This window comes from Microcaecilia unicolor, chromosome 1 (assembly GCF_901765095.1).
Source record: "Microcaecilia unicolor chromosome 1, aMicUni1.1, whole genome shotgun sequence".
In the NCBI taxonomy this organism is placed as follows: domain Eukaryota; kingdom Metazoa; phylum Chordata; class Amphibia; order Gymnophiona; family Siphonopidae; genus Microcaecilia; species Microcaecilia unicolor.
The window spans coordinates 232517603-232536039 of NC_044031.1; the positions used below are offsets into that span (position 1 = coordinate 232517603).

Genomic DNA, 18437 nt, shown 5'->3' on the forward strand with positions numbered 1-18437 from the left:
GCGCTTTTTCGTTGGCTGAGTTGTACCGTTACTGGGTGGGCAAGAGCCCAAAGTGGGTGGGCCCACCCGTGGCTACGCCCCTGCTCCAATAAAAGAGGCCTGAAAAATCACTTCTATCCCATAACTTACCCAAATCGACTGTAAACGTCAATATCAACTCTGAACAATAAGATGACATTGCCCCCTTTTATCAGAAAAAGGCCTGCACAAAAAAGTGAGTCTTTAACAGTTGTTTAAATCACAGTCTGTCTACACACAAACACAGTTTACCTGGCAGTTTATTCCACAATTGTGGACCAGTCATGGAAAATGCTGTAGCCTTCTTGCTTGCATTCTATTCGTGGGTCTACCTCTATTTTCTCCAGTAGTGGCAGTGCAGCAGGCTGACTGGACATGGAAGACCTTGAATCCGCTGGTGACTGCTTCTACTCCCTCTTACTGTAGCACATACTGCTAGTTTTCTCAGGGAAATCCATTTGCCACATCCTTTTCCCTGGTAGATATGCTAATTGTTTAGTGCAAGAATGCCCACTCTCTGCCCTCTGACACGACCCCTCAAAGATACATTTTTTATCATGCACACATTTATCAGTTTCCACAGTACACCATTTTAAGTTGCTTGGTAAAAGATCCCCATAGTGCTTATTTGCAAGGGACACATACACAGGGATGTAGCATGGATGAGATATAGGATGGGCTCCCACTTATGTATGTCACTTATAGAACACAGTACATTATGTGGATACCCGTTGCACATAGGTGCTTGTACTTACACTAGCTCTATGCTTGGTATAAGTGCTCATGCCCAATGTTAAACATATATTAACCGACTTATAGAATTACTTTATATAAAGGAACATGGGCGCCTCCTTTCCTTTACAGGATAGACTTCTACCATGCACCCTCTGGATGCCTAATTCTAGGCGATCTGTTATAGAATTGCCCCCTAGGGGCCTAATTCTAGACACCCCTTCATAGAATTCCCAGGAAAAGGACCAGCAATCTGCCCCAATGCAATTTCCTCAGACAACTTATTAATGACCACCTCTGTCAATTTCACAATGGATAATGCATTGCAGACCTAGTTATTCATAATAGAGCCTTGCAAAGGAATCAGAAAGCCCAAGGAAAAGTAATCAAACATAATACACGCAGCTGTGTGGTCAGGGTAATGGCAAAGGCAAGGCTGCACGGCCAGCACATTGACTGGGGAGGGAGTCTGCTCAAAAGAGCAATTACTTGCTAGGTTGAGAAGCTGGCAATACCCCCTTTTTTGAGCATTTGAATGCTGGATGGGCAGCACCACAGCTGGCACAGACGTGATTGAATTTGCAGTCTGAAAAAGGGCAGGAGTATTTATTAAAATTCCAGCAGAGTTTAGGCTGAATTGGATTGCTGGAGGCACCCTGAGAAGTACTTGCGCCTCAGAAGGAATTAAGAGCACCAGCAGCTGAAGTACCTGGTGCTTTGAAGGACAAAGATGGACCTGCAGCTTTCTGCATTTGAGTGAGCCATAAATTGATGTCTTGGGTGTCCAAAGACAGGTGCAGATTCTCTTCCATGTTGTCCCTGAACTCATCGTCATAATTCAACCAACACCAACCTCCGTGCCACTGGTATGCATCCAAGGTTGTATCGGCATAGCAAAGGAGCAAACCGTATTGAGCCAGGTCATCGTGACCCCAAACACTTGCTAAGCAGAGGAAGGAGCAGATCCAGTTAACAATATTTTTTGACACCTTCTTGCTCTTGGAGGCTGAGTCAGACTTCGACTTCTTTTTGGCTCTTGACTTATGCCTCCCCTCCATCAACGAAAATATTGATGCAAATGCGTCTCTTAGTTTTTTTGCACTTGGACTTGGGAACCGCCTCCCAAAGCTCGTTCAATGCCACCAAGGCTGAAGGGCCTCTATCAGTGACTTTAGAGACCAAAGCAGTGATTTTGCGCTCAGAAGACCCATTAGACTTGGAGGAGGAAGATGAAGAGGAGGAAGAGGATGAACTGGAAGAGGAGGATGGAGAAACCCTGCCCTTCTTTAGCAGTACTAGCAGATAAAGCCAAGGAGTTAGAGCCCATAGGAGTTGCCATATCTGCTACCCCCACCTCACCAGGATTAGCAGCAAGCACTGGAGCCAAGCTGGAAGACGAGGATGCAACCACTGGAGCAGGGTCAGGCAGGGATACAGGCCCTTCGCACTCTGATGGGCTCCTCCAAGCTCAATCACTCTGCAGCTTGTGGGATAGCTGAGTGGATGTCTCACTGTCCTCGGTGTCAGATGGGGCCTGTGGAGAAAAGAAGAGGTGGGAGCAGCATCCCACACAACACCATGATCTATCGCTTCAGCCCTGCTCATGAGGCCCATACTCCTTCCAGCCATGGGGGGGGGGGGGGGGGGGGGTAATCCCACTCACCTCAATCCCAGAAGCATCAACATCATGCAGGAGGGCGACCCCTAGGACGATGACCCCATTCCCGGCTCTAAAAAGGAATATCTATTTGCGGCCAACTTTGGCACACACATTGTCCCCAGCATTAGTGCCCTCTGAACATAACCCTTGGAGCAGGGACTTCTTCTACCAAGAATGCCCCTCCCCCTCCCAGTTACTTTGCTCCCCCCCCATACCTCATCAATCAATAACCCTTCTGCACACAATTATGGGATAACCATAGGCCGCAGCTTGATTTATTAACATTTTAACTTTCAATTAACATCAGTAAAGGATAACCCCACTCCCGAGCTACAGTTGTCAAAGCAGAACATCAACAGCTGGCACCCACCCCCCGCTGCTCGCCATAATAGCAAAGCAGCAACTTCCACTTCCTGCTGTCACCGCAACTCTTCCTCTTCCCGGCTGCGCCCTAACAGCAAGAGCCCTGGCCTGTGTGGACCTCCACACATTTATTCCGGGTCATCCAACCCACCTTTAATGATCTGGCTCATTCCCATTAGCCATTGCTCCTGTAGCTTGGATTTTTGCCGCTGTGACAACTCCAATGCCATTCACCTAAAAAACAAAATTTTATAACACAACAAATGAAGCCTCACCCCCTCAAATTAAATATGAGGGCAGGAGGGAGGGCAAAGCTGCCTCCGAGGATCAGGAAACGCCCTGAGCCTTGGAAGAAGCCCAGCCTTTATTCCCTCCCAACTGCCCCGCCTCTAGCAACCTCTCCTCCAATCAGATGCTAGAATCAGGCTCAAGGGCCGAGAACACTGACCCCCCCCACACCCACTCACTCCAACCTCCTGCCCAGAGCCTTCCTGAATGGGCCCAGCCCACGTTTAACTGGGCCCATCGAGACAAGCTCTTGGGCCTTTCTTAACCCTTACAGTAGGGACCTGTTCTACTGGATATGCCCCTCCCCCTCCAAGTTACTTTGCTTCCCCCCATACCTCATCAATCAATAACCCTTCTGCATACAATTGTGGGATAACCATAGGTCGTAGCTTGATTTATTAACATTTTAACTTTCAATTAACATCAGTAAAGGATAACCCGAACCCCGACCTACCGTTGTCAAAGCATAACATCAACAGCTGCCCCCCCCCTGCCGCTCGCCATGATAGCAAAGCAGCAACTTCCACTTCCTGCTGTCACCGCAACTCTTCCTCTTCGATGCTGTGCCCTAACTGCAAGAGCCCTGGCCTGTGTGGACCTCCACACATTTATTCCGGGTCACCCAACCCACCTTTAATGACCTGACTCATCCCCATGAGCCATTGCTTCTGTAGCTCGGGTTTTTGCCATGGGAGAAGGCCTTTGCACCTGTCAAAGACCCACACCCCAAAGAAAGCTACAGCCTACTGGGACCCTGTAACACAATGTTGCTCCAAGAATTCCTGAATATCATTCAAGAACAGGTCTAGGCTCACAGCTGACAGATGTACCCTGTCCCACGCCAAAAGGCCCGCACACTGAGTGTCCACCCAGTTGTGTTTAATTTGGAAACCTCCCCTTGTCATTACCCACACTCCAACCTGCTGATTGACTTTACTCAAATCCCGTCACCACTTGCGTGCCAGTAGGCAGGCTGGCCTGGGGATAATATCAGATCAAGCCAATTTTGTAAATGGAAACCAGGCCATTACCAAGCACAAGTCATCCTTTATAGTGTCTATGAGCCTCTTGCTCGTCCAGCAGTCCACATCGTTCCAACCCAAATGAATGATTAACATCTGAGGGTGCCAAGGTCTGTGATACAGCAGTGGCAGAAGTTGGCACCAACACATGCCGCACTCTCCCAACCAGGATATTCGGATCCCTCGCTGCGCCTATCCCAGATGAATCCCTCCGTGCCGCTCTGCAGCCAGCCCAATGGATGAAGGAATGTCCAACAATCCATACTGAGTATATCAAACCACCAGCATCTAAAAAGGGGAGGGGCAACCACAAGATGGGAGAGCGAGGAGACACACAAACAGTCCCTTGAAGAGACTAGACAGCCGGAATGACAGGCAAAAGGCAACAGCAGGATAGGAGCCAGGACAGATAGCACCCCAAAAGTAATGCAAAGTCTTTGTACTAGGCCCCCTCAGGAAGGCCTAATATATCCCGGGTAAGCCTCGGAAGACCACCTGCCAATACTCTGAATGGTGTCCGCCCCTAAGCCTGCCTGGCAGGCATTGGTCGCCGCTCCAATGCGGAAGGAGTGAGTTCCGAAATGACCTGGATCTTCGCCCAAGCTGACAAGACATTTGCGCAGAATAGCTGCAAATTGATACCTCGTTACAACTGAGTCATCCGCATGCACTAATAGGGAATGAGGACCATGGGGGCGGACATCTAAATAGACTTCCAACAAGGACACTGGGCAGGAGATCACACCAGAGACCCTCTTCAACACTATTGTGCTCCCAGCACCCCTCTGATCGGTTTTTGGTCGCAACAGCTTGATGCGCTCTGTATACATACATTCTCCCTTAGCAGCCCGGAAGACACTGTAACTGGCCTGCGATTCTCAACAAGCTCGTCCACCTGAAAGGCCCCCGTAAAATGCCAACGTGAAGGCCACTCGGAAGAGACTCGTCTCAAAAGGCTGAAAAGATCACACAAGCAACAGCCTGCAAAAGATGCACTAAAAGGTTGTGAGTAATCGGCCAGCGAGCATCCGGCACTGGGGGAGATGACCTGCTCCAACCCTTCAAGGAACTGCGGACTAGAAAACTGGAGATTGGATGACCCCCATCCAAAAGCCTTGCTGAAAAAGGTGAACCCTGCTAGATGACGTGTGACTGCACTTCAAGAACTACCCCTCGCCTTGGCATTAGCAATGTAAGCGGCTAACAGCTCGTCAGATGCCCAACCCACTGTCCAACCTTCGCTCCTGAAATAGCTAGTCACTCTGTCATAACCGTAGGTATTGTAAAGGGGTCCGCTTCTTCTGCTCTGGGTTGTAGCCAGAAGCCCTGTTCCACGCACAGGTTTCCAGCAAGGTACAATACTGCAATTAGGACTTAGGGCAAAAAGTTTTATTTCAAGTTCAGTTCCACAAACAGAATCACAATGCAGTTCAAAAAAGTTCAGGCCTAGTTCAAAAAGCACCGGTCAATATTTAGTTGCATCACTCCCCCACCCCCAGAGGCCGGGTGGGGGTTGCCCTCTTCTAGCCAAGAGGGGACCTTCCCCCCCCCCCCTAAGAAGGGCTCATTAACAGTTCCATCTGCTTTCCCCTATATTATCACAGTTCAAGTAAACTTATAGAAAAATCTCTTCAAAGGAAAACAATACTTAATTCACCTTTCCTCTTCTTAGCACTGATGGTGCCCTACAGTGAGCAGGGCTGGCAGTTCACCTCCCACTTCACAGCACCTCAGTGTCTGTGGCCTCCCATACTGCCTTTATGTGCTGAAAAGGGCTGCGCTTGTATTCTCCCACTCCATGGTAGCCTGCTCTTCCAGGCAGGGAAGCTGTAGTGGCAAGTCCTTTCCCTCCTCCACATACTCCATGGATTCTTTCTCTGAATAAGTCTCCTCTTTCTCCTGGTTGCTGGGAGCTTCCAGGAAATCTGGCCCTCCCTTCTCACAGCTGGGGGGAATTATACACTGCCTATGCAGCCAAGGGAACTGGGCTTCTTCTTTTCTTCTCCCTCTAGTGGGGAAAGGAGTAACTGGCTCACCTTGCACTGAGCCACTTCTCCCCCTGCTGGGGTTAGAAATCCCTTCCACTCTTTTAGGTCTACCCTCCTCTTTCCTTCTTGCAAGGGATTCTGGGGATTGTAGTTCGGGGATTAGCTGCTTCTCTTTGGGGCCACCGGTGCTAGCCTTATCACAGTATACGCTGACCATGTGGTAGGTTCAACTGAGGCTCTCAGCATCTCCCACACCTCAGGTCTCCTAGCCGCCAACGATGCCCTGGCATCGGCTGTCCCTCCTTATCTGCCTATGGTGCCAGAGCCCGGAAAGTCTGAAATTGAAAATGAGAAAGAGAATCAGCCAAGCGATTGGAAATCCCCGACACGTGCCTAGCCCGTAGATGAACATTTAGTCGTAGACAACGCAAAACCAGTTCTCTAATCAAGGAGTTCACCAGCAAGCAACGCGCAACCTGTTTGTTCACTACCTCTACTACACCCTGATTGTCACACCACACCAGGATACTTTTATTCTGCAACTTCCCAGGCCATAACTCACAGGCTACCACAAATGGAAACAGCTCCAAGAAAGTAATGTTCTTTGTAACCCCAGTCGCAACCCAGCTGTCCAGCCACGAGGTGGCGCACCAAGCGCCTACACAGTACACCCCAAAAACCAATCCTCCTGCTGCATCAGTAAACAAGTTGAGGTCCACATTAGACACTTTCTCACTCTGAAGTGCTAAAGTACTATTGAACGAAGACAAGAACTCCAATCACATACGCAGATCACAGCGAACTCCAGAGGACAATCACACATAATGATGAGGCTTTGTGACCCCGGACGTCGCAAAAGCCAGGCGTCGAGAAAAGACATGACCCATCGGGATGACCCAACATGCAAAATTAAGGCTCCCCACCAGGGACTGAATGGAACGCAAGGGAGCCTTATGAGCCTGTAATACTGCCATAATCTGCTCTTTCAACTGAGCCACTTTCTCCTTCGTCAAATGGGTAACCATCCGTATTGCTTCAATTTCAATGCCTAGGAAAGTGAGCACCAAAACAGGGCCCTCTGTTTTATCGGCGGTCAAAATGCTAAAGTCTTCTGCAACAGACATAAAGACTATTAACAAATTACCGCAGTCCACGCCGTCGGACACCCCAATGAACAGAAAATCATCAAAATAGTGCACCAGACTGTCGAGTACAGACCTCTGCGCGGTCACCCAGTGTACAAAGGAGCTGAACCATTCAAAGTAAGTGCATGAGACTGAACAACCCATCGGCATATATCGGTCAAAGTAAAATGATCCCTCAAAATGGAAACCCAGCAATGGAAACGCAGATGGGTGGACGGGCAGCAGCCCGAAGGCTGCCTCGATATCTACTTTTGCCAACTGCACCCCGACACCACATTGGCATACCAGCTGCACTGCACAGTCAAATGACGTGTACTGCACCGAGCAGAAGTCCTTGGGAATGCTCACATTTATGGAACAACCCGTTGGGTACGAGAGGTTGTGAATGAGGCGGAATTTTCCTGGCACTTTCTTAGGTATAACCGCCAAAGGAGAGATCATAAAGGATAGAAAAGGACGACAATTGAATGGGCCGGCAATCCTGCTCATCTCAATCTCCTCCGCCAGTTTTTTCCTCACCACCTCCCACAGCCGAGTGGTAGACACAGAGTTCCGCACCCAGTTATTGACCAACCGACCCTGGAATGGAACAACAAACCCTTCCGTGAAACCCCTCCCTAATATCTCCACAGCCTCCCTGACCGTGTACCGATGAAGCCATGGCAGCATTGCGTCGACCATCACTGGCGTAGGGGCACGGGTAAACCAATTATGGCTTAGCGGTGGATGGTCCTCCCACCCCTTTTTTTCGGACATTTTGCCATGGCGTGTCCTTGGTCACAGGTGGAACAGACGTGTCGAAACTTGCAGTCTGGAAAGGGAGAGAAAGCTCTGTTGAACCGCCAACACACCTCGGAGGATGAAACTTATTCGGCTCCTGGGGCACTGACCCCCATACTCGAGGCATGAAAGGACCTACCTGGAGTCACAAGAGCGAGCCCTCCCTTGCCCGTCCCCCCCACTCCCACCACCAATGACCAAGGAGCCATGTGAACCAACCATAAGTTGATATCCTGTCCCCCCCCCCCGGGACATATGGAGGGTCTCTTCCATCTTGTCCCTGAAGGCTTCGTCGTAATTCAACCATGACCACCCCCCAAAACGCTGAAAGGCATCCAGAACCGTGTCTGTGTATGCTAACAAAAAGGCCATATTGGCCTGGGTCATGACGTCCCCATACACTGGCCATGCGCAGAAAGAATTGCACCCAATTAACCACCATTTTTGCGACCTTGTGCTCCCTCGGACCCTCGGCCTGTGTCTTCTCTTTCTTCTTAGCCTTCCGGTGCCCCCTGCCCTCCAGCAACCAAAATATATCTATACACTTCCTCCGCCTGATCTTCCTATGCAACGAGCGTGGGACCTGCTCCCATAACTCTGAAAGGGCCACCAAGGCAAGTGGGCCCCTCATCCCCTCTCCATCAGCCGTCGCCAACTCCGTCGGATGAGAGACGCCCCCAGACAGAGAAGAAGAAGAGGAGGATGTGGAAAAGGAAGAAGAGGAGTCAGAAGAAGAGGAAGAAGCCCTATTCCGCTTTATATTCCCCTTCTTTTTTTGCCATGCACCCCCACCCCGCGCCCAAGTAGAGGATGATCTATTACCTGATCCTGAAGCTCCAGCACCTGCCATGGATGTCCCCCGGACTGCAGCAGGGCCATTTCCAGACGCTCTCTCCGGGTGCACCGCCATGTCCACAATGAGCGGGGTTTGCTCCCGACCTGCCGCTAGCGCCGCCTGCCGCAGATGTAGAGGGGTGTTCCGCTGTTCCATGCTCCACCTGGCCGGTCACACCTGATACTGGCTCTGCACCCTCCACTGAGTTCTGCAACTGTAAAGACAAAAAGAAGCAGCAGCAGGACCAGCACCTCTGACTCCTGACCTTGCCCCGGCCCCTCGGGACGCTCAGTCACAGTCCCAGGGAACCCCTGGAATGCCCAACGCGTATCCGCTAGTGGGAGCAAACTGGCCCAAGGGGCCACCGAGGGAAGGGCAGCAGGTGCCGCCCATGGGGGCAAAATGAAAGGCGGCCAATGGCCCCATGAATAGGGGCCCCATCCTGTAGAGGAGCCACCCATGCTTGTAGGGAACCCCCCCCCCCCTGAGCCCCCTGGTATAGTACAGGAAGGCTGCGAGTGTCCAACAATCCCAGACGTTCTCTCCACACTCAGTCTACCCGCGAGCTGCGATCCCCCAGGAGGCAAACAGGCCAGGCCAGTGGACATCTCGCCTGGAAAACCAGCTGCCCTCTCCTCCGCCGAAGCCTCCATGAAGGTAGCAGATGGAGGGGGAGGATCTACCACGGACTTCCCGCAGAAGCCACCCTCCTCTGACCCCCCCTCAAAGCCAGCCCTACTGTGTCAGAAAGGGCAGCTGGGCCCACTGGCAACTCCACAGACCCCGATCTCCGCGACTCTCTCGCCTTAGAACTCACCCCCTGCTTGCTGTACCTGGCTGGTGGAGTTTTTTCCTGATGCTTCCTGCCTGCCTTCATCGCAGCTTCTACTGCAATTGCAGACCTGGCTATCTCCTTAGATCTGCGAGTATATTTATTTATTGCATTTGTATCCCACATTTTCCCACCTATTTGCAGGCTCAATGTGGCTTACAGAGTTTGGTTATGACATAATCATTTTATGATGTCAGTTACAATTAGTAGTTTTTCAAAGATATAAAGGCACTGATACCTCCCTTGCACTCACCCGCTCTGGACTCTCTTCAAGGGAGTCACTAGCGCAGAGGGACACCTCTGCCAGCATGTCTAGGGTTACCATTTTGTGTCCTCTGAAAAAGAGGACACATGTCACGCCCCCTACCCCGCCCCCGCCACGCCTCATACCCCGCCCCCGCCACGCCCCCCTTCGGGTCCTCGTTCCGCCCCTCTATTCCCTGCCCCCCGTCACATGGTTTCCCCCCCCTCACATATTCCCCCCCTCACTTACTATCTAGCCCTGGTGGTCTAGTAGGGTCTTCTCTTCGGGGCAGGAAAGAGCCCCCTCTTTCCTGCCCGGAGCGCTGCCTGTCCTTGCCTGCTGCATCCTCCTCGGTCTGGCTGGAGATTCAAAATGGCCACCGAGAGTTGAAGTGGCCTCGCGAGAGTTCAACTCTCGGCGGCCATTTTGAATCCCCAGCCAGACCGAGGAGGATGATAGACAGGGGAGGCAGCGCTCCAGGCAGGAAAGAGGGGGCTCTTTCCTGCCTCGAAGACGTCACTAGACCACCAGGGAACATGGTAAGGAAGGGGAGGGGACGGGAGTAGGGTTACCACGGCGCCGATCGCCCGCCCACATGCACGCGCCTGCCCGCACCCGCGCCCACGTTTGTCCAGAAATCCGGACAAACGTGGGTGCAGGCAAAATCCGCCGGACGCCCCGGACATGCCCTCAAAAAGAGGACATGTCCGGGGAAATCCGGACGAATGGTAACCCTAAGCATGTCCTTCTCCCTAGCAGCTCCAGCACCGGACGCCTCCGAGGATCAGGAAACACCCTGAGCTTCGGAGGAAGCCCAGCCTTTATTCCCTCCCAACTGCCCCGCCCCGACAACCTCTCCTCCAATCAGATGCTAGAATCAGGCTCAAGGGCTGGCTGGCCTCTTTTAAGCCAACCAATCATTCCAGCCCTTGAGCCTGGCCAAGAACACTGGCCAAGAACACTGACCCCCCCCCCCCCCCACTCACTCCAACCTCCTGCCCAGAGCCTTCAGGAACGGGCCCGCGTTTAAGTGGGCCCATCAAGACAAGCTCTCAGGCCTTTCTGCGCATCCTAACACCAGCGCTATTCCGGTGTTAATTACCTCTAGTGCCAATGTTACGTTCTGAGCATTGGCACACTGGTGATATCCTGCTCTACACCTCCCAAGGAAGTGCCAGCTGCCCCCTTCTTCTCACTGCCTGAAAGGTGAGGTGCTGGATTGCAGGTAGAAAGTTGTTTTCTGCTTCCTGGGATTCAGGGCACTCTGCAATAGACTAGGAGCATGATCCCCATGCAACCTAGTGGGAAACATTAAAGAAAGAACGAAAGTATCCCTAGGAGTCACCCTATTCATTTATCTATTTTCACACAGAGGACCCCCCCCCCCCAACTTTCTCCACACCCTGCTGCTTGATTCCTGCCCATCCCCAAGAAGCTAATTAGACATGCGGGCAGGAGGGAGCAGGGCCAGGGCAGAGTGTGGGGGCGTGGCGTCTGCTTGAGGCTAAGCCCTGGTGTGTGTGCAGAAGGCGTTCGGCTCAGTGAAGGAGCTCCGATTGATTCTAGGAAAGCACCGTGCTGCAGGGCGATCACGGGAGCCAGAGGCAGCAACCCGCAGCCAAGGATTTACAGTATAACAGCACCTGCCACCACCGAAGCATCATTACCGGTGCCTGTTTGGAAATAAATCTCAGCATTGGGGAGGAAAAAAAACCCCACAAATAAAACCAAAGCATAGACTGCAAGATTCATCCTGGAGAAACAGTGGAACCCACCACGATTTATACAAAATCTGCACTGCCAGAGGGTGTATTTCTTCCTTCAGTGACATTTGCCTTTTCTTTAATAATTGGGATTATTTTTACTGGCAACTTGACTTCTACCTCTTTTATTCTCTATTGCCCTGACAAGAATTACCTTCCCTTCATTTTTTACACTGTCTTTCCTGCTTCCAAACCCCGTGTCTTGTGTGTTTTAACAATATCACCAATCTCTGCTAAACAAATTACCCTTCCTTCTCTCTGACCCCATCCAACACCCTTTGTTAAGGTGAGTTTTGTCTTTTCATCACTTTTTCTCCTTGTGTGTGTGCTGCTTTTATTTTGATTTCTGTCAATTTTTTTCCCAGCAGCACAGCGTGGTTTTCAGATCAAAATAATCTTATTCTGACTGAGGTCTCTTCCTGCTGCCTTAGTGTTATTCGGGCTAGCTTCGAGATCCTGGCATGTTGTCGGTATGGGTAGTGGATAAGCTCGACTTGCCCCTGCATGCGCTAGAGGCAAATGGAAAGGGGGGGGGGGGGGGGGGGGAGAAAGAAAAAGAGAAACTGCCTTTTCCCCCTACTGCGATCCTTATTTCTATCCAGTAGAAAGTGGAGACAGCGACTGCCTGACCTGACAGCATGTGTTCCACAGTGTTATTTTCAAAAATGCTGGCAGGGGTGTTAAAGTGCTAGAAAAGCTCCAGCACCCCCCCCCCCCCCCCCGTTCCTATTGATCTAGGTAATAGGGGACAGGAGAGGGGAACTGCACGCTTGCCACATAAGAAAGATTATTTTTGTGTGTGTGGGGGGGGGGGGGGGGGGGGATTGGGGGTTGTTGCTGATTCCTGTCACCATACAGTTCAGTAATGTTAACAGCTAACCAGGGAGAGGAAGAGAAAGTTTGTTGCTTGGTGTGGTGCTGAAAGGGACAGAGGTGCTCTGGTTTTCCAAGTTGGGAAACAAATGCCTGAAACCCAGTTTGCTTCTTTCTGCTGTTTGCAGGCTTCACTCCAGTTCAGAAGCAGCTTTAAATTCTCTGTAAGAGACTCACTCTGTCGGGTTCCAATCATAGGAGCCAGCTCTGTGGGTATTGAGCACCCCTAGCATTAAGTAAGCTCCTTCATTTTCTCCAGGGAGGGGTAATTTGTGTTGTGTGTTGGCACCCCCAATCAATCTGAAATGTTAGGGCCTGTGGCCTCAATGCTCTCTGTTAGTAGGGGCTGTTTTAAGTGCATGTTGAAGTCAGCCGATTGCTCCTTACTCTGAACTTGGTGGGCAGGTCCAGTGTAAAAATTCTACCTTTGTGGCAGTGGTGCACCTGCTATTAAAAATGTGAGGGTTTCATCTTTATTATTTTGGTGACCAGAATGTTTGCGACATCCAAATAGCTTACTGGTTGTTTCCAGAAGACCTCTAGAGACTTGTGCAGTAGTTGTTATTTGCATTTGAGGTAGAGCACACTTAATTTAAAGGTGCTGTTCAAAACTCAGGGCTGTTCCTATCTCTGTTGTACAGGCAGTAAGTGGAAAATGGGCAAGGAAGGGCGAAGGAATTGGTTGCATGTTTGGGAACAGAAAACAAATGTAGTTTATTAGCATAATTGGCACCATGTTAGATTCATTTCAATTAAATTTTGGTTTACAACACATATTTATATATAGTATAAAATATACTTTCTATGTGGGCATTTCTAAACGATGATTAATGTTCTATAAATAATTTCATTATTTTGAGGCCTCTAAAATTGTGAATACCACCATAAAGTCCCAAGAAAGAAATATATTTAAGAATCTGACACTTCTTTTTTTGTGGGGGGGAGGGGGACGACGACAGCAAGTGTTTTACTGACACCGCAATTTACAGCTTCATTTCCTCTCTATGCTCGTGATTTCTGTGTCAACATTCAGTAATTAGCTAAATACTTTTGCTTTATGTGAACTGAATGTTGTGTGCATCTACCTTATATCCAGTCCGAGGATCTAAGTAGGTTATGTAATGGAAAAAAATGTATGCACGTTGGATCCGCTTCTGTCACAGTTATGCAGGCATTTGGTGAAGTCATATATTTTTAAGGGCTCGATGCATCCCTGGTTTTGCTGATGTGGAGAACTGAAACGGTGCATGAACTCATTGAAGGGAGCTTGCAACCACTAGGTGTGCTGATTATACTAAAGAAAACATATACAGGTTATCACTGTACAGTAACTTGGAAATACTGTGTTTACAGCTTCAGTAATTTGATTTTTTTTTCTGCTGTAAACAGGTCTGAGGCACAAATTATTATTAGATAAGCTATATTGTAATGTTTTTCCCCTCTTCAATATTGCATTAGCTTTGTACCTATATAAAATATAACAAATTGTCTTCCTTCATGCTAAATGGAAACAGCACACGGTTGAGTGCACTGAACAGTTAAGGTAAAGAGCACAAACCAAATGTTGAAAGCAGTTGGTTGAGCTTGTTCTGCATCTCATTTGTGACAGGTGCAGAACTGCTTAATTCACACAGGCAGGAGCTCTTATTAAACTGTAGCTGTGGGCCCACAAAGGGGCCCTTTTACTAAGCCACGTAAGTATCTATGCGTGCACAATGTGCGCCAAAATGGAGTTACCGCAGGGCTACATTGTGGATGTTGTGGTAATTTCATTTTTGGCACGTGTCCGATACGTGTGTCTGAAAAATAATTTTTATTTTCAGATGCGCTTACCAAGTGGCGTTTGAAGCATGTAGGTCATTACTGCCTGGTTACCACGAAAGTCTTTACTGCTAGGTAAGGTGTCAGATCCAAAATGGACATGCACCAATTTTGATTTTGCCGCATGTCCACTTTTGGCAAAATAAAAAAAGGCATTTTTTGCAGACGTGCTGAAAGGTGGATCTGCGCGCATCCAAAACACGCGTCTACACTACTGCAGGCCGTTTTTCAGTGCACCTTTGTAAAAGGGCCCCAAAATATCCACAAGTGGCCATGATGAGTGTTCATATGGAGTATATTTCCTTTCTTTTAAAAATATTAGCCAATCATACTCTGCTATAGGGCAACAGATGTTTATAAAATACAACATGAATGCTAGTTTTCAATAATAAAGATATTTCATTATTCATTTTATTTTTGCTTGATTTGTGTTACACATACAGGTATGGACACTTATAAAACTACAATATCTGAACTAACCTGTTTACAAAGAGTAGTGGTGTACTCTGTGAATACAAAGTTCAGTTCTTGCTTGTTTTAACCAAATTTTCCCTAATTTGGGGCATTTTTTCATGTTTGTTTCACCTATTTGTTCTTTGCACCACACTGTCTACATGCTAGGATCTTTTTAAAGTGTGCAAATCACTTGTGTACGTGTTAATTTATAGATATAGACATATACAAACAGTTTTTAGTAAGCACCCCAATGGATCAGTGCTCCCCAATGCACACCCCTGGCAACCAAGATCATACATGCTGCAGATGATCAAATACTTTTTCAGGATAATTATGCAAAAACACTAGGACGTTACACTCCAGTAGTGGTTACAGTGGACAAGTTTCATTGCACAAGAAAGATAAAATTGAGTTAATTTTTAATTTAATTTAATCTAAAATGGGCATTTATGGTCATTTCACCAGAAAAGTTCTAGGTGGATTACAATAAATATTTTACAATTCTTTACAATAATTCAGCATAATTAACACAATTCCACATCAGTCATAGTAAATGTACAAAGAATTCCATATGCAAAACACAAATCCCAAAGCAGTACTTTAACCTATATTGTTTACCAACAATTCCAAGATTATGTAAGATAGTTCTAATCAAAGTATTATCCAAACAAATTACTAAAATAAAAATGTAAAACTCAAGCCTTATTTCAAACTTGTTCCTTACCTAAATATTTCTGAAACAAAGTTTTCAGCAAATGCCTGAAGGTCATATTATTCTTTACTAGTAAAAAAGCCCCGTTTCTGATGCAAATGAAACGGGGGCTAGCAAGGTTTTCTTCAGAGTGTGCATGTGGGAGTGTGTGTCCCTGCCCTCTGCCTTCTCTCCCTCCCCCTCTCCTCTTGGAGTCCAGTCCTTCAGTGTTAAGTTTCCTGCTGTTCTGTGTTACAGAGAGAGTGAGGGCATCTCTCTCCTCTACCCCTCTGAGTCCTTCACTGTTACAGAGAGAGGGATTTCGTGCTGTGCTGTTTTCCTTCACTCATGGGGAAACCGGATATCTCTGGCGCTTCACACTTCCGGCTAGAGGCTTCAGAACGTTGGTCTTGCCTTTTATATATATAGATAATATAATAGAGTGCAGTTGACTTAGGGCCTCTTTTACCAAACCGTGCTAGTGATTCCCGCATGGCAATGCCAATGAAGCCCACTGAAAGTGAATGGGCTTTGTTGGCATTACCACACCGGGAATCGCTAGCGTGGTTTGGTAAAAGAGGCCCTAAGGTCAGAGTCTTAGATTACGAATCCATTTCCTCTAAACTGTTTGTATTTGGACGTAATCCCTTTCCCACATTGGTACTGGTGCTTGGATGGAAAGGACTCAAGCTAATTTTTTGAAAGCTCCTCTGGAAGAAAAAGAAAGCTAGGAAACACCAGGCAGGTGGAGCTGTTAGACACTATCCCCCAAAATCTATACAGGCTGATCAATTTTGGGCACCCAAATTAATGAGTTAACAAAGGGTCAACAATCAATTATTGATGTTAATTGGCTTAGATGTATGCCCAGATCTCCCTGCGCTATTCTATAACATTACATGCCCGAATCGTTTCACATGAAACCGAAAAGGGTGTGGGCCAAGGGAGGGGCATGGGTGGGTCACGGGTGGGCCAAAATGTTTGGCATAATGTTATAGAATATCGGGATAATGCACCAGGTTTCAGCAGGTGTAAATCTTCACACCCAAAGTTGGGTGCGGGAATCCACGCTAAGCACTATTCTATAAGGGGAACTGAGCCCAGAGTGCCCTTTATTTTTATTTTATACAGAACTTATAACCCGCAAATACTACTACAGGTCAATGCAGGTTACAAATAAAAGAGTGAACACAATGTTCAGGTATACAATACCACTCTTGTAAAAAAAGGCTCAAATTAACCTATACATAAGTACATAAGTAATGCCACACTGGGAAAAGACCAAGGGTCCATCGAGCCCAGCATCCTGTCCACGACAGCGGCCAATCCAGGCCAAGGGCACCTGGCAAGCTTCCCAAATGTACAAACATTCTATACATGTTATTCCTGGAATTGTGGATTTTTCCATACCTTTCCTAATAATACCCAACATTCTATTCGCTTTCCTAGCCGCAGCAGCACACTGAGCAGAAGGTTTCAGTGTATTATCAACGACGACACCCAGATCCCTTTCTTGGTCTGTAACTCCTAACATGGAATCTTGCATGACGTAGCTATAATTCAGGTTCTTTTTTCCCACATGCATCACCTTGCACTTGCTCACATTAAATGTCATCTGCCATTTAGCCACCCAGTCTCCCAGTCTCGTAAGGTCCTTCTGTAAATTTTCACAATCCTGCCGCGAGTTAACGACTTTGAATAACTTTGTGTCATCAGCAAATTTAATTACCTCACTAGTTACTCCCATCTCTAAATCATTTATAAATATATTAAAAAGCAGTGGTCCTAGCACAGACCCCTGAGGAACCCCACTAACTACCCTTCTCCATTGTGAATACTGCCCATTTAACCCCACTCTCTGTTTCCTATCCTTCAACCAGTTTTTAATCCACAATAGGACATTTCCTCCTATCCCATGACCCTCCAATTTCCTCTGTAGCCTTTCATGAGGTACCTTGTCAAACGCCTTTTGAAAATCCAGATACACAATATCAACCGGCTCCCCTTTGTCCACATGTTTGTTTACTCCTTCAAAGAATTGAAGTAAATTGGTCAGGCAAGATTTCCTCACACAAAAGCCGTGCTGACTTGGTCCCAGTAAGCCATGTCCTTGGATGTGCTCTGTAATTTTGTTTTTGATAGTAGCCTCTACCATTTTCCCCGGCACCGATGTCAAACTCACCGGTCTATAATTTCACGGATCTCCCCTGGAACCTTTTTTAAAAATCAGCGTTACATTGGCCACCATCCAATCTTCCGGTACCACGCTGGATTTTAAGGATAAATTGCATATCACTAACAGTAGCTCTGCAAGCTCATTTTTCAGTTCTATCAGTACTCTAGGATGAATACCATCCGGTCCAGGAGCTTTGCTACTCTTCAGTTTGCTGAACTGCCCCATTATGTCCTCCAGGTTTACCGTGAAGTCAGTAAGTTTCTCCGACGTGTCCGCTTGAAATACCATTTCCGACACCGGTATCCCACCCAAATCTTCCTCAGTGAAGACCGAAGCAAAGAATTCATTCAATCTGTCCGCTACGTCTTTATCTTCCTTGATCGCTCCTTTTACCCCTCAGTCATCCAGCGGCCCAACCGATTCTTTTGCCGGCTTCCTGCTTTTAATATACTGAAAATTTTTGCTATGTTTTTTGCCTCTAATGCTATCTTTTTTTCGTAATCCATCTTGGCCTTCTTTATCTGCGCCTTGCATTTGCTTTGACACTCCTTATGCTGCTTCTTGCTATTTTCAGACAGTTCCTTCTTCCATTTTCTGAAGGCGTTTCTTTTAGCCCTAATAGCTTCCTTCAGATAAAAGAACCTACCCCATATTTCTTAAATCAAAAAGTTTTAGCAACCTTCGAAAATCTTAAAAGCACTACATACCCTAAGTAAAGAATTCCAAAAAGTAGGGGCCTGATAAGAAAGA

The 18437-nt window shown here is 47.8% G+C and overlaps 1 protein-coding gene across 1 annotated transcript in view; it reads left to right on the forward strand.

The window, feature by feature from the left end:
* Positions 1–11821: 11821 nt before the first annotated feature.
* Positions 11822–18437, forward strand: part of LOC115471036 (poly(rC)-binding protein 3-like) — a 1141923-nt gene continuing 1135307 nt past the window's right edge. Inside the window, exon 1 of the mRNA XM_030204708.1 lies at positions 11822–11956. The gene's annotated coding sequence lies outside the window, so the exon portion shown is untranslated. The remainder of the gene's footprint in view (positions 11957–18437) is intronic.